Below are 13,536 nucleotides of genomic sequence, written 5' to 3' on the forward strand. Positions count from 1 at the left end.
CATTGAGAGTGTGTGTGTGGGGGGGGGGGGTTGGGGGTGTTGAATCAGTGTCTTCTAGATTTTTAGAACATTGGATTGCATTGCTTGACACGAAGATGATGAAACAATCTGTAGCGATGAATGGTTAGCACCGATCAATTTTACTAGTTGGTGCAGACCAATTTTACTAATCACATACAATTCATATGCACACCCAACTCGCTACCACAATGTGGCTAGGCCTAACAGGTGGTGCACACCCACTCTGTAGACACACACCCATCAATCTCCAAATAACAGACAAACCACAGAGACACTAATATACATGGTTCAGCAATGTGCCTACTTCCACAAAACAATCCTCTCACTGGGCTTTGTATATTGTTGCTCGATACACTTCACTATTTTGATTGCTACGATTACCAAAGAGCCTTTACCCCTATTACACACCTTTGTAATACCGCAACAGAGAGGTCTGCCACCTGAGAATTAGAGCAAGAAGCACCCTCCCACTCTTGAGTGGTTCAATGGTGTCTAAATCTGGCATCTTTGCCTCTTCTTGTTTGGGGTATCGTATCGATAGTCTAGCATGAAAGGGAAAAAGTACAGGAGCTCCAACAAAGATATTTAGGGCCAAAACCCTAACTCTATCAAGCTCCAACCTGATAGCCCTTACAATGATAATGATAAATAAAATCAAATCTCAACCCTTACATACAAAATAATACGTTTGCTTAATAAACTAAAACTAAAATATACACATAGGGATTTGCACAATGAGTCACCTCAACCTCAGTAACTCCAACTGGAAGAATTATTGTCGATGTTCTCCTCTTAAATCTTATCTTCTAATAGGAATAGACAATGAAAATATCCTTTTCATGAACTTCTCAGAGAACCATTGACATGGATGAATCAAGGACTTTGCTTAAAATGGTTTCTCCATGTCTCTCTTTTCTTTTTAATCACATCTTTTAGAGATTTTCCATCTTTTTTGCCCTAGAAAAAATGAGCAATTAAGTCTTAAAAGCTTCATTAAGTATGCAAACAATAGCCCCAAATCCGTGCATGGTCCAACAATTAGGTTTAGATCGGTGTCTGCGCAATGCCGCCAAAACTTTGATATCTCTCAATCTAAGTCCGATTGAGCTCATTCTAGTTGCATTTGAAATATAACTTCAATATCTAAAACTTTTTTGGGAATAACATTCTCTAATTCGGCCTAGAACATGCTCAAATATTGATCCAAAGTCATATAAACCAAAAACATCATGAGTTGACATTGCACTCCACTTGAAAAGCCTGACTTGACAATGAGGGACCTTCCCTTGAAAGTGGTTCGTTTATAGGCCCTTGAATGTCGAACATAATATTATGGTTTTCGAGAATTTCAGACCTAAAACTCAACATTGGGACACTCTAGATTGACATCTAGGCACTATCGATCGATAGTGGTTTGCTGGCAATTCTGGGCAGTTGCACACTTTTACGAAAATAACCTATCTTCCTCGTCTGACCTCCAATGGACTGTAAAGAAGACTTAAAGGGATACATTTATTATGAAGACATGTTTAACTAAAAATCAATACACGGACCCCAAAACTGACCTTGAATCTGATTGATATGGAGAACACTGCCTTCCTGAAACAGAACAGACTATGTCGGTTGCCAAAACTTCCAACTCCCATATCAGATTGATCTAAAATTTAAATGGTTGAAAATCTAACTGAGAGATATTCATTTCATATCTTTTGAGCTCATATAGATTTCAATTAAAGGATAATGGATAACTCAAAGTTCCCACGAATTTACTATTGTTGCACCACTCCAAGCTCTCCAATACCACCGAACACATATCATCACTATGTGTAGGTTATCACCAAGAGTTGTCAACAATGACAACACTTCAACACGCTTAACAATATTCTTTAGATAACTTCATTGTACACCTTCAACAATAAGATCTCATCATACCAGCTACATCATCCCTACTGCCTACTGCCAACAATGCCAACTTGCTATCCATTTCGTTGACAACTATACATGATGCCTTGCCAACTGTACCATCTCACTGACACTTCCACTGCCATATTGAATGTTGCCTATGCATGACTCATATGACAACTAGGCTCAACCATGTAAGGCTATCTCTTCTCAACTCATGCTCTTTCAATTCACATGTCACATCATCTGCTTGCTAGCCAACACTAGAAATACTGTGTAAGTATGATAAAAATCTGACCATGTTGACAACAATGACAATATCATCAAATAAAGCTCTAACAATCTCCCCCTTTGGATCTGTTGGCAACACACACATATGCAACCACTATAACTACACTCGCCTGGCTCAACACATGAAGGGTTCTTGCATATGTCACACTCTCTCTCTCCCTTTGATAACAAGTCCAAAAGTAACATAAAAGATTCCTCCTGAATCTTACATCTCTCTGGCATTACTCTCGTTTGAAAATTACTGATGATGTGGGCTCTTCTTCTCCTTTAACAATAATCACAAAGGGGTTAAGTGAACTCCCCCTGAGTCCATATAGAAGGAAATTTAAAATCTTCAAATCTCCCCCAGAGTCCATGCAAGAAATCTCCAAAAGACAATTCTCCATCTAATGCACACTCTCATTTCAGGACATACTCCCACTTTCCAGACTTCCTTTTTGCACTTGAGTCAATTTTCCCTTGCATATGATATCTCCCTCTTGTATATCAGTACCAAAGATCACTTCAGGTGACTCATCCTGAGTCTAACTAGAAGCAAGGAATACAACAATGATGACACGCTCCACCTATTAGATGCACCTTGGTGCATCTTAAAGCCTGGAAGAAGTACATATACTCAAATTGGGTAATGGTAGAGTAGAAAGGTACACTACATGCTCTTTAGTGTGCTTCTCTCTCCACTTTCTCTGCTCAATTGTCTTAGGCTTCTGCTTGTGTCTTTTCTGTATCTTTTTCTCAGAAGTTCTCTTACAATGTCTGACCCCAAACGGCTTCCGTAGCCTCTGTCCAAGCAAACATGATGTCAACTTTTCTTTATTGCTATGCCAACTAATGTACTAACTTTCTTAAAGTCTTCCTGCATTGCCAATAAACGAACATCTTCCCTTGATTTGCTCTTTTCTTTCCTAATTCTGTTTACTAATGTCTTAGACTTCTATTTGGGTATCTCAACTGGTGCTTGTGTCTTAGGTACATTCTTTTCTCTACACACACTACACAATGCAACTTGAGATTTGTGTTTGGGCTACTTCCTTTTGGTCAATTTCTTCCTTTTCTCATTAGGAACCTTTGTTGTACACTTGATTCCATAGGATTGACTAGCATTTCCTGATGATACTGAGATGGAAAGATAGATCTACAATCTCTGGCAAAATGCCCATACTTGTGACATCTATAGAACTCTACAAAATGTACCAATGGGTGTGAAAAGAAGCTCTTTCTCCCAAACCTCTTTGACTCAACTCTATAATTGCACTCTATATTCCTGTGGCCATACCCATTGCACCTATAATAATACACATAAAAGTGAGAATAATTCAATTAGGCCTTTCGTGGGTAAACTCGCTGAATCTGTCAAGAAGACTCCCTTTTCTGTGACTAACCCAGTACGAGTAATAGCTAGCAAGTCTCTGATAATCCTCAGGCATATCTAACACACTAGGTTTATGTTCAAGTACATGAAGATTACACCTTTATTGATTTAATGCTAACATTTGTAACCTCAAAGTTGTACTTTTATCTTCCAACTGACAGTAGTCCTCACTCACTCTTCTTTCTGAGTTGAGCTTCAAGTGCTTCTACAACATGGAGCTCACATCTCTCATTTGTTAAATGTGAGGTATTGGCCTTCTCAAACTTTGACAGCTGTGCTCTTCGAATAGTAGTCTCTTCCTTAAGGTTGTAGCACCTGTCGTCTCTTCTGATGACTTGAGCTTCAATTTCTTCAATGATGAGCTTAGACTCTTTCACCAGAGATCTCAAACCATGAATAGTTTCATTTTTCTCTCTGAGATCTTTGGAGGTCACTTTGAGTCTCTTCCTCTTTATATTCAAGTCATCCAAAGCTAAATTAACTCTTCTTCCAAATCAACCTGCGTTTCCACATCTTCATCATCAGACTCCTTATAAAGTGTATCTTTTAGCTGCTTCATTAGAGATCGTATTTGATAAATCATTTCTTCCATTTTCAGAATTACTGCATGAACTCCCATCTGAAGATCTGACACGTGCCTCTGATATTAAATCAATCTCTATTGACTGCCCAACATTGATGCTTGACCCATCTTCATAAAGACTCTGTAACCTATCCCGTAAAGTCTTTGTCGAATTGCATGTACTAACCTCTAATCTGGTTTCATTGCTTGACATAGAGACGGTGAAACAACCTGTAGCGATGATTGGGTGATGCTAACCAATTTTACCAATCACATACAATTTATATGCACAATTACCTCGCCCACACTCCTGATTTTGTCCATAAATCGTTCATGAAAGATTATCAAAATATCCATGTTGTCAAAATCATAGAAAAAAAATTCAAAACTTCAGAAAAATTCCAATACCCAGACCATATTTATCTAATAGGTCTATGCCCCTAATAAAAAAGATTCTATTTCTAGGGAAAAGAACCTACACTAGAGACAGTACTAGCCATCTAGTCAAAGTCCTAGTTCCCCTATTAAGCCGAAGGGTAAAAAAAATTGAAAGAATGGCTTTTGAATCATCTAAAGTAGAAGAACAGATAAAAAAATATGGGCATTTGAGAATCCTAGTCAATTCTAGACATGCCTTGCCTTGCTTAGCCTAGACCAACCTAGAATTGGCTTGATGCAAAAGTGAACTGGTCTTGGTGGAAAAAATGTCAAATTCGACATCACTAAGAGAGCTTGACAACTAGAGCCACCCCTGAGTTGATTACGAACCATATCCAACCCGGGCTTCTCGACATCAAGTCTTACCTACCCTTTATCTAACATAACGTTCCTATTGTCGACTGCACCAAAAAACATATATAAAAAACTAGAAAACATTGGTCAATATTCGAAGACTCCAAGTCACGAACGAAACATATTCTTCGACTGAGCCTCGTTGTTGAGTAGCCTCCAACATCTTTTCTTCAGGATCCTTCACTTTGGTAATCCTTGTACCATTTTATTATATTATACTTTTTTCCCTCTTTTCTTTTGAGGGAAATACAGACGGGTGTATGTGAGATTGTACACACCCTTATGCACATAATCTTACTTCTTCAGATGTGAGTCATGAACAACTATGTGGAATGATCTCTTTCTTATGGATGATGGTCATTCAAAACCCTTTGTACACATGGTAGTGTATCCATATGTCTTCCCTTTGAAATAAGGGGTGGTATATATGTTCATCATGCTAGTGTGATGTGTGTTTCCCTTTATTTTTCGCATATGATGATTAATATATTTATGCGTTTAGCCTTAAATTCGTTCTAACCACCATGTTTTGTTTGCTCACTTAGTCTCTCATATACTTGTTCATGTCATATTAGGATAAGTTAGGAATCAATGTGTTTTAATGTTTTGTTTCTTTCTCATATCGTGTTTAAACATCATCGACCTTTTCTTCATCTTTTCCTTTCTTTGACCATGAATATGGATCCCGTATGTTATGATATGTATTTTATTTGTTTTTTTTACCTTCTTGTATACTAACATTTGCCTTGCAGCCAAGTTCCCTGAGTAAGTATATAAAACTCATCCTTTTATATATTTTCTATAGTATTTATTCCTTATGTAGCAATGTAATTTTTTTCCTACACAGTACTTTGAGTCATGCCTAGTAATAGAAAGACCGATTTTGACTGGACGGACCATAACCAAATACTTATCCCGACTCATGATTTACTCAGTCCCCAGAGAGCCAATTTGGAGTTAATTTTACTTTCAGTGACCCCAACGATCTAGGTGGCAACTCCTACATGACATATATCTATTTTCTCCTTAAGGGTGGAGTGAACGACCCATGGCGGTTTTCCATTGTTGAAACCCCCGAAACCATTGTCCTTATAGGTCCACAGACATAACTCTATCAATCCTTAACTTGACAGCCTTGACAATGATAATGATGAATAAAATCAAATCTCAACCCTTACATATAACATAATAAGTTTGCTCAATAAACTAAACTTAGAATCATAAACATAAGGTCACAAACGAAGAGGACAACCAGGGTAGTGTACTGGAAAACAATTAGGAAAGAGCATGCCATCAAGTCTAGTTCCAATCTGATTGGAACCAAAAGAACTTTGGTTTTCCACATAGGCCATGCACCTGATGAGGAGAGGACGCATTAGATAATGTACGAGTTCACTGTCAAAGGCAAAGGCCAGGTATATAACTATGATTCTTTCGTCATCTACCGTCTTCAAAAAAAGATTCTAATTTATGCATATGATGATAGTTCAAACAACAATTCAGTGAGTCAAGGAGATTTTGCAACGACAAATGTTGGTCTTTTCGTTGTGGTCCGGATCACCTTAGAATTGAAATGAAGTAGGCAGCAACTGAAATGTGGGAAGAAATTGAGGAAACATAATGATTATCCACACAGTAGAGCAACAATTCAGATTTCCTCTTTAGATAACAGAGTGAATCTACATCTGATTCAGTTTAGAAGAATGGAGAATGCTTTAGCCAGAAGGATCATGATGCAGAAGATGATTGCTTTGCTGATATTTTGATTGAGGATATCATCCAATTTGATTACTCTTCACTGCGAGAAAGTCCTTCCCTATTGCCAAAAGCCGACAAGATATCTTTGACTAAGACAATATCTAAATAGAGGGCAAATGCAGTGAAGTCTTTGGAGCTTCCTAGCCAAGGTACAACACGATGGAGAATTAGATTGATAAAGCAAGAAGTAAGGTTTTATCGTGCAGAGACCTTGGAAGTAGCCGATGTACAAATTGTAAATAAAATAATAAGGCAGAACACGAGGAATTGTTTTAAAAGAATGGAGTATATTTTCAATTGGGACAGACACTAGGCTCATATTTATGATTTTCAAGATCATGACCTTGTTGGTTTTGTTCCTTCTGGTACCCAAATGCATTAATCATCTCAAATTGTTCACTTGTAATATCAAGATGTGAGGATTTTATGGTAGATGATTGAGCATAGGATGTTGTGGTTTCTTTAAGCCTAGTCTGATTCAATATATTGATCATAATATGGCAACTCAAAGATGAGATCCATTCATGTAGCAGCAGTCAAGATGTAGTTGGAATTTGTTCTATTTTATTAGGTGGAATTTGATGGTCATGTATATAAGTAATGGGGTGCACTCATATCATACTAAAATAAAGAAGCATATATTCAAATAAACCAGACTATATAATTCTTCAGTAACGTTTCCATAGTAGGTACATGCATTCAGAATCAATTATCCACATAAATTGCATAATGCAACATTAGCACATGGTAAGATGTTTTCATATGCAATTTGGTTGTCTACAATGAGTTTCACCTTTTTAACATTAAAACATAATCAAAATGAGATTACACATTAACACACAAAAAAAAAGTAACTTCAACCTCAGTAACTCTATCTGGAAGAAGTGCAAATGATGTTTTTTCCTTCAATCTCACTTTTTAACAGGTATATACGATGGAGATCTTCTTTTTCCGAATTTTTCAAAGAACCATTGACATGTATGAATGAAGGACTTTGCATGGAATGATTTTTTTCCCATTCTCTCTCCCTCTTCTTTCTCTCCTCCTCTTTAGGGTTTTCTCTCCTTTTGCATTTGAAAGAATGAGTAATGATGTCTTAAAAACTTCATTAAGTATACAAACAACAGCCTCAAATCCATGCATGGTCCAACCATTTGGTTCAAACTGGTGTCTGTGTGATGTTGCAAAAACTTTGATATCTCTCTCAATATAAGTTAAATTGAGGTGATTTTAGTTGCATTTGAAATATAATTTCAATATCTAAAACTTTTTAAGACGTAGAATTTCTCTAATTTGGACTGGAACATGCTAAAAAATCGATCCAAAATCATGAAGAAAAAACATCAGGAATTGACATTGCTTGCCACTCAAAATGCCCAACTTGATAACGAGAGACCTTCTCTCGATAGTGGTTTGTTATCTAGGACCCCTTGAGTGTTGAACAAAATCTTCTGATTGTCGAGCATTTTAACATAAACATTGATACTAGGGCATTCTGGGTCGACATCTAGGTACTATCGATTGACATTATCTTGATGGCAATTTAAGGCAACTGTGCACTTTAATGGAACGACCAAATCTTCCTCATATGAACTTTGATTGACTCGATTTCTTTTTTGTGTAAAGAAGATTCAAAAGGATTCATTTATTATGAAGACATCTTTAACTGAATATTGAAGTAAGGATGCCGAAACTTACCTTGAGTCTGACTGATGTAAAGAACACTGCCTTCCTAAAACACAATAGACCATGTCTAATGTTTTTGCCATAACTTTCAACTCTTATGCTAGATTGATCTAAAACTTGAATGGTTGGATAGCTGACTAAAAGTTATTCATTTCATGTCATTCCAACTAAAGGATATCTCAAATTCTTCATGAATTAACTACTGTTGCACTACTCCAAGCTCTTCAGCACCACCAAACACATATCATCACAATGTGTAGGTTGTCACCAAGAAGGTTGTCAACAATTACTACACATCAACATGCCCAAAAATCATATTTACATAACTTCATTATACACCTTCGGAAACAAAACCTCATGCACATTAGGACTAGTGTCTGCATCCTCATCATACCAACCACATCATCCCTACTGCCTACTGCCAACAATGCTAACTTTGTCAACTTTGTCATCTATCTCACTGACAACTATACATGATGCCTTGCCAACTGTACCATCTCATTGACATTGTCATTGCCATTGTCATATTATATGTTGCCTATGTGTGACTCATATGACAACCTGGCTTAACCATGTAAGCCCATCTCTTCTCAGCCCATGCTCATTGAGTTCACATGTCACATCATCAATATGCTTTCTAACATCTCTACTCTATTCTTTCACACATGTCATCTACCATGAAATACTAGAAATATTGTGTGAGTGTGATGGACTATATGACTGTGTTGACAACATCAACGATCAAAGCTCCAACAATTTGGATAATTCGTATATGACCTTTGGTTAATTCTTCGCCATTAAAGCAAAATTTGATACTAAGTGTTCTAGTAGGAAATAATGTTGTTATGGAGGGTGATTTGAAAATTCTGACCATTCAATGTTTAGGAAAATATGTAGGTTTTCCATATCTCAAATTTCAGACAGATATTCAATGTATCTTCTCATATAGAGGCATATCCTCCCATATCAGTCCATGCACCCCATAGTAATCACTTGGTAGTCCTTGATTTTTTCAATAATTTATTTTACCACTTGGCAAACTTTGATTGGACTGAAATTTAAGAATTCAATAGAAGACCCTAGTGTCTACCAATATATAAATTTTCAGCTCCACCTGAACTACTATGTAGTATTATAGAAAGCGTGTTATATTAATTCCAACTGAGGGCATTCTTAGAGTCTAAGAGCCCGCTCCTTTTAAATATTACCTTTAAGGGCAAAAACATCAATACCTAAATCAACCACGAAAACTAGGTTGAGGTTTGTGACATCAACACCACGATGCCTCAAAGAGTGACTTTCTAATTTCTTTTTCTAAATTTCAACACAATGTTTTTTACCTCCTCCCTAATCTCTCTACAACTTATTTTACACTCATTTTTTAAGAGCAAAAAAAGAAATGAACAATATAAATTTCTCTCCTTTACTTAGAAAATAAGATATTCATGAGACAAACCATGAAGCCTGAGTCTTGAGATTCCATGGCTCTAAGGAAGGAATCAGGTTCATATTCATTATTAAATAAATCATACTATAACCACCAGCAGTCTCAACCTTCCAAGTTTGAAATCTAACATTTCTTCGAGCAGTACACTAAAAATATTGCTATATGAGCATCTCCTGATGCCAAATGTCCATTCTTCACAAGCATCTGATCCTAAAAACTCTTTTCAAAGTACATCTGTCGTGCATCTCCCTATAGTGTCCATCGTTGTCATTACAATCAATGATGAAGAGACACCAAATACGGTCTTGATGTTGGGTTTCCTCCTCACCAATACATTAATGAGAGGGACCACATCAAAACATACAAAAAAATGGCTTCGTATTCCACTTTCTCACGTTATATCAATATATATATATGGGGAATTATTATCGTAACAAGGGTTTGTTATTTATCCAAACATAACAAGACACCAACTATCCTCATAAGAGTACAGTAAAGGACATGGTCGAAAATAAATTTACAGGGATAATTGAGTGAATTCACATTCACGGTTGGAATCTTAAAAAAAATAGAAGTAATTAAAGAACTTAAACGAGATTTTGAAATAAAGGGTTAAGTTGTAATTGATCACATACATCTCTTTGTTTTCCCGCAGAACTGAAAGCTCCCTTGAAGTGGCCGGGGAATACTACGAAGCTGCCTCGACAACATTATAATTCCTCTTGTTATTTGCGACAAGGAAGCCTCCTTGTCCTTGGTTCCCAATATACATTTTGTTATAATGCAAGGAGCGGCAGGTGGGGGTGAAGAGCAGGTGTGGTGATTGTATGTTTCCACCATATCAAAAGATAGATGATTTAGAAACAAATCAGAAGAACCAATAACAGATTGACAAGAAAAGAAAATAGAGCAACAATAGAAGCAGTTCAGGACTCTGGTGAAGAATCTCTCTCTTTCTAATTTCATCTGCAGCAAAAGAAATTCCATCTCTCGTACGTAGCTCTGCGTTGCACATTTCCCCCCCTCTCTGTCTCTAATATATTTCTGTGTTGTTTTCCAGCATTTACGCATTATTTTTTTTTTTCGATCGATTGAAGAATTTGTTAGCACCATGGCATTCGGATGTTGACTAGGCTTTTGCTGCTCTAGTTCCCCATTCTCCAACGAAAGATTCCAGATTCTAGGACTGGGTCTTAGCGGAGGGCACCACCAAACTCAATAAGATATCTCCAACAACACGAATAAGAAGAAAACAACCACGACGATTGTTGCAACAGCAAGGAGGCTTCGATGTAAGAAAATCAAAACCCTAACCTCTCTGGCACAGGGAACCACTGATCCTGCAGGAAAAGAGAGAGAAGGGGAAAAGACAGAAATGCCATTTGTACTGTTAATTTACAAAATAATCATAACATTTAAAGAAAGAAAAAAAATGTCTAAATTACCCCAACTAATTGATACTTTAATGTTCCATTGCTTATTACTTATTGGTCTTTTCATCATTTTGTTACTTTTCCAAATGTAACCCACCCTTGTTACATGAATAACAACCCTATATATATATATATATATATATATATATATATATATATATATATATATATATATAAGTAGAAAAGAGGTATATGAGTCTTTACCTCTTATTTCTGTACATCCCTTTTCTTCTCTTGATATTTCTTGTTTGTGAGTAGAGAAGTAAAAGAAAGAGAAAACTCGGGTTTTAATTGGGTGCTTTTCTCATGTTTTTTCATATATGCATTGCAACATGACAATGTTTTTCTATCAAGAGAAGAAAAGGCAGAATTATGGTTTTTCCTATATTTGTCCCAACGGGCTTTTAGGCGAGTTCAATATTCATGTTAATCCACATTGTTTGGTGAGTTGTTATATTATCTAAGAAGGTTTATTATTATTGATGTTTAGTAGCCTTTAGTATTGGTTATAGAAAAGACTTTGCAATCCCATTATTGATTATAACAGAAGGTTTTACCTAGACGAGGTCCCACGATTTTTTCCTTTCACCTTCGAGAGATTTTGTATATTAAAATTAGTATGTACTTTTGCAGTTGGCTTGATCTGTTTCAATGTATAATTTATTTTAGGGAAATTTACACATACCCCCCCTGAGGTTTGACAAAAGGATATTTTCAACCCCCAGGTTTGGAAAATTCTGCGTACCCCCCTGAGGTTTGCAAACGGTAACAGATAGGTCCATTCCATCAGTCCATGACTAACACTGTTAAAAAATAGACTTGAACTAACGGAATTGCCCTTACAAAAAAAAAACCTGCAACTCCTCTTCCCCAAATCGATTGGGGAAGATGAGTTGTAGGTTTTATAGAGAATAAGTTTAAAAAGGTCTTTTAATTCATGGATAAATGGGGAAAAACAAAGAAATTAAAGAAAGGAACAAGAGTTGTGATCCGGAATCCATCTTCGTCATCTAGTTTGGCAATATTGGATACCATCTTCGCCATCTTGGTCGTCTCCTTCTCCACCTTCACATCTTAGCCAGTTTTGTTGTTTCCTCCTCCACATTCGCCAACTTAGCACTACACTCACCGTCTCCGTCTTCACCACCTCTGCCAAATCCTTTGGAGCATCTACAACAGAATTTGAAGCTTCCACCGCTGCCTTTACCACCTCAGCAACCGCTGTCTTCACCGCCTCAGCATAATCCTTGTTTATGACTAGGGTTCGAAAAGAAAATTCAGCAATATGGCAGACTAGCATCATAGAGAGCATGGTACCGCAGGGAACATAATAGATATTATCAGATCTTTAATTAATGAGGCAGCAACATCAACAATTACAGAGTGAAAAAAAACCCATGTGCATACGACAAAATCTTCTCCTTTCGCAGAAACCCTAGATTCAGATTAAGGCTTCTTCAACTTTATAGATGAATGGAAAGGGTTTTTTCAAGATCTTACTCATTTGTAATCGGATTGGTGCAAAATTCTAGGATAACCTTCTCTCTATACCAAGGGAGATTCGACTCTGATTTGAGGGCAATCAGAGCCCTCTATCTATCTGCAATTTGGAGTTCTTGGTTTACTGCGCAAATAAGCTATTCCAGAACCTTGGGTTACCCCTATGAAATCGAGATGACAAATAGTGGAACAAAGAAATGTTCTCTGCTCAACAATAAGGCTTCGATTCAAGCATCGGAATGACTGGATCCCATTATCATAAACAATTTCCATGAACAATCTAAAGAAACATTCAGATGCTAGTATCAACAATCCTTCTTTGTAAAAATTACAGAAAATCAAACACCAGATACATTTGACGGAGGAGTCGCAATGGCTTTGGTGCCAGAAGCTTCAGGAATACATTTACTCTCTCGGTCTGTTGCTTTCCTCTGCTCTTTCTTGAAAATTTCTGGTCAATTTCGAAATTATTTTATGCTCTTTCTAAAAAAGTGCTGGTGTGATGGTTACTTTCCTCTGGTCTTTCTTAAAAGTTTTGAAATTCTTTTCTGTTCTTTTAGAAAAATTGCTGGTATGATTACTTTCCTCTTCTCTTTCTTGAAAGTTTTGAATTTTTTTTGCCTCGCCTGATGGTTGACCATTAATTGACTTTGATAATTCTTGTTTTTGAAAACTAGAAATCGAAACCCCGAAACCTCACCGAAGATGTTCCATTAGAAGCCATGGATGGAGTAATTGATGGGATACCTGTAACTCATCTTCCCCAATCGAT

This window comes from Telopea speciosissima, chromosome 11, assembly GCF_018873765.1.
Source record: "Telopea speciosissima isolate NSW1024214 ecotype Mountain lineage chromosome 11, Tspe_v1, whole genome shotgun sequence".
NCBI classification, from domain to species: Eukaryota; Viridiplantae; Streptophyta; class Magnoliopsida; order Proteales; family Proteaceae; genus Telopea; species Telopea speciosissima.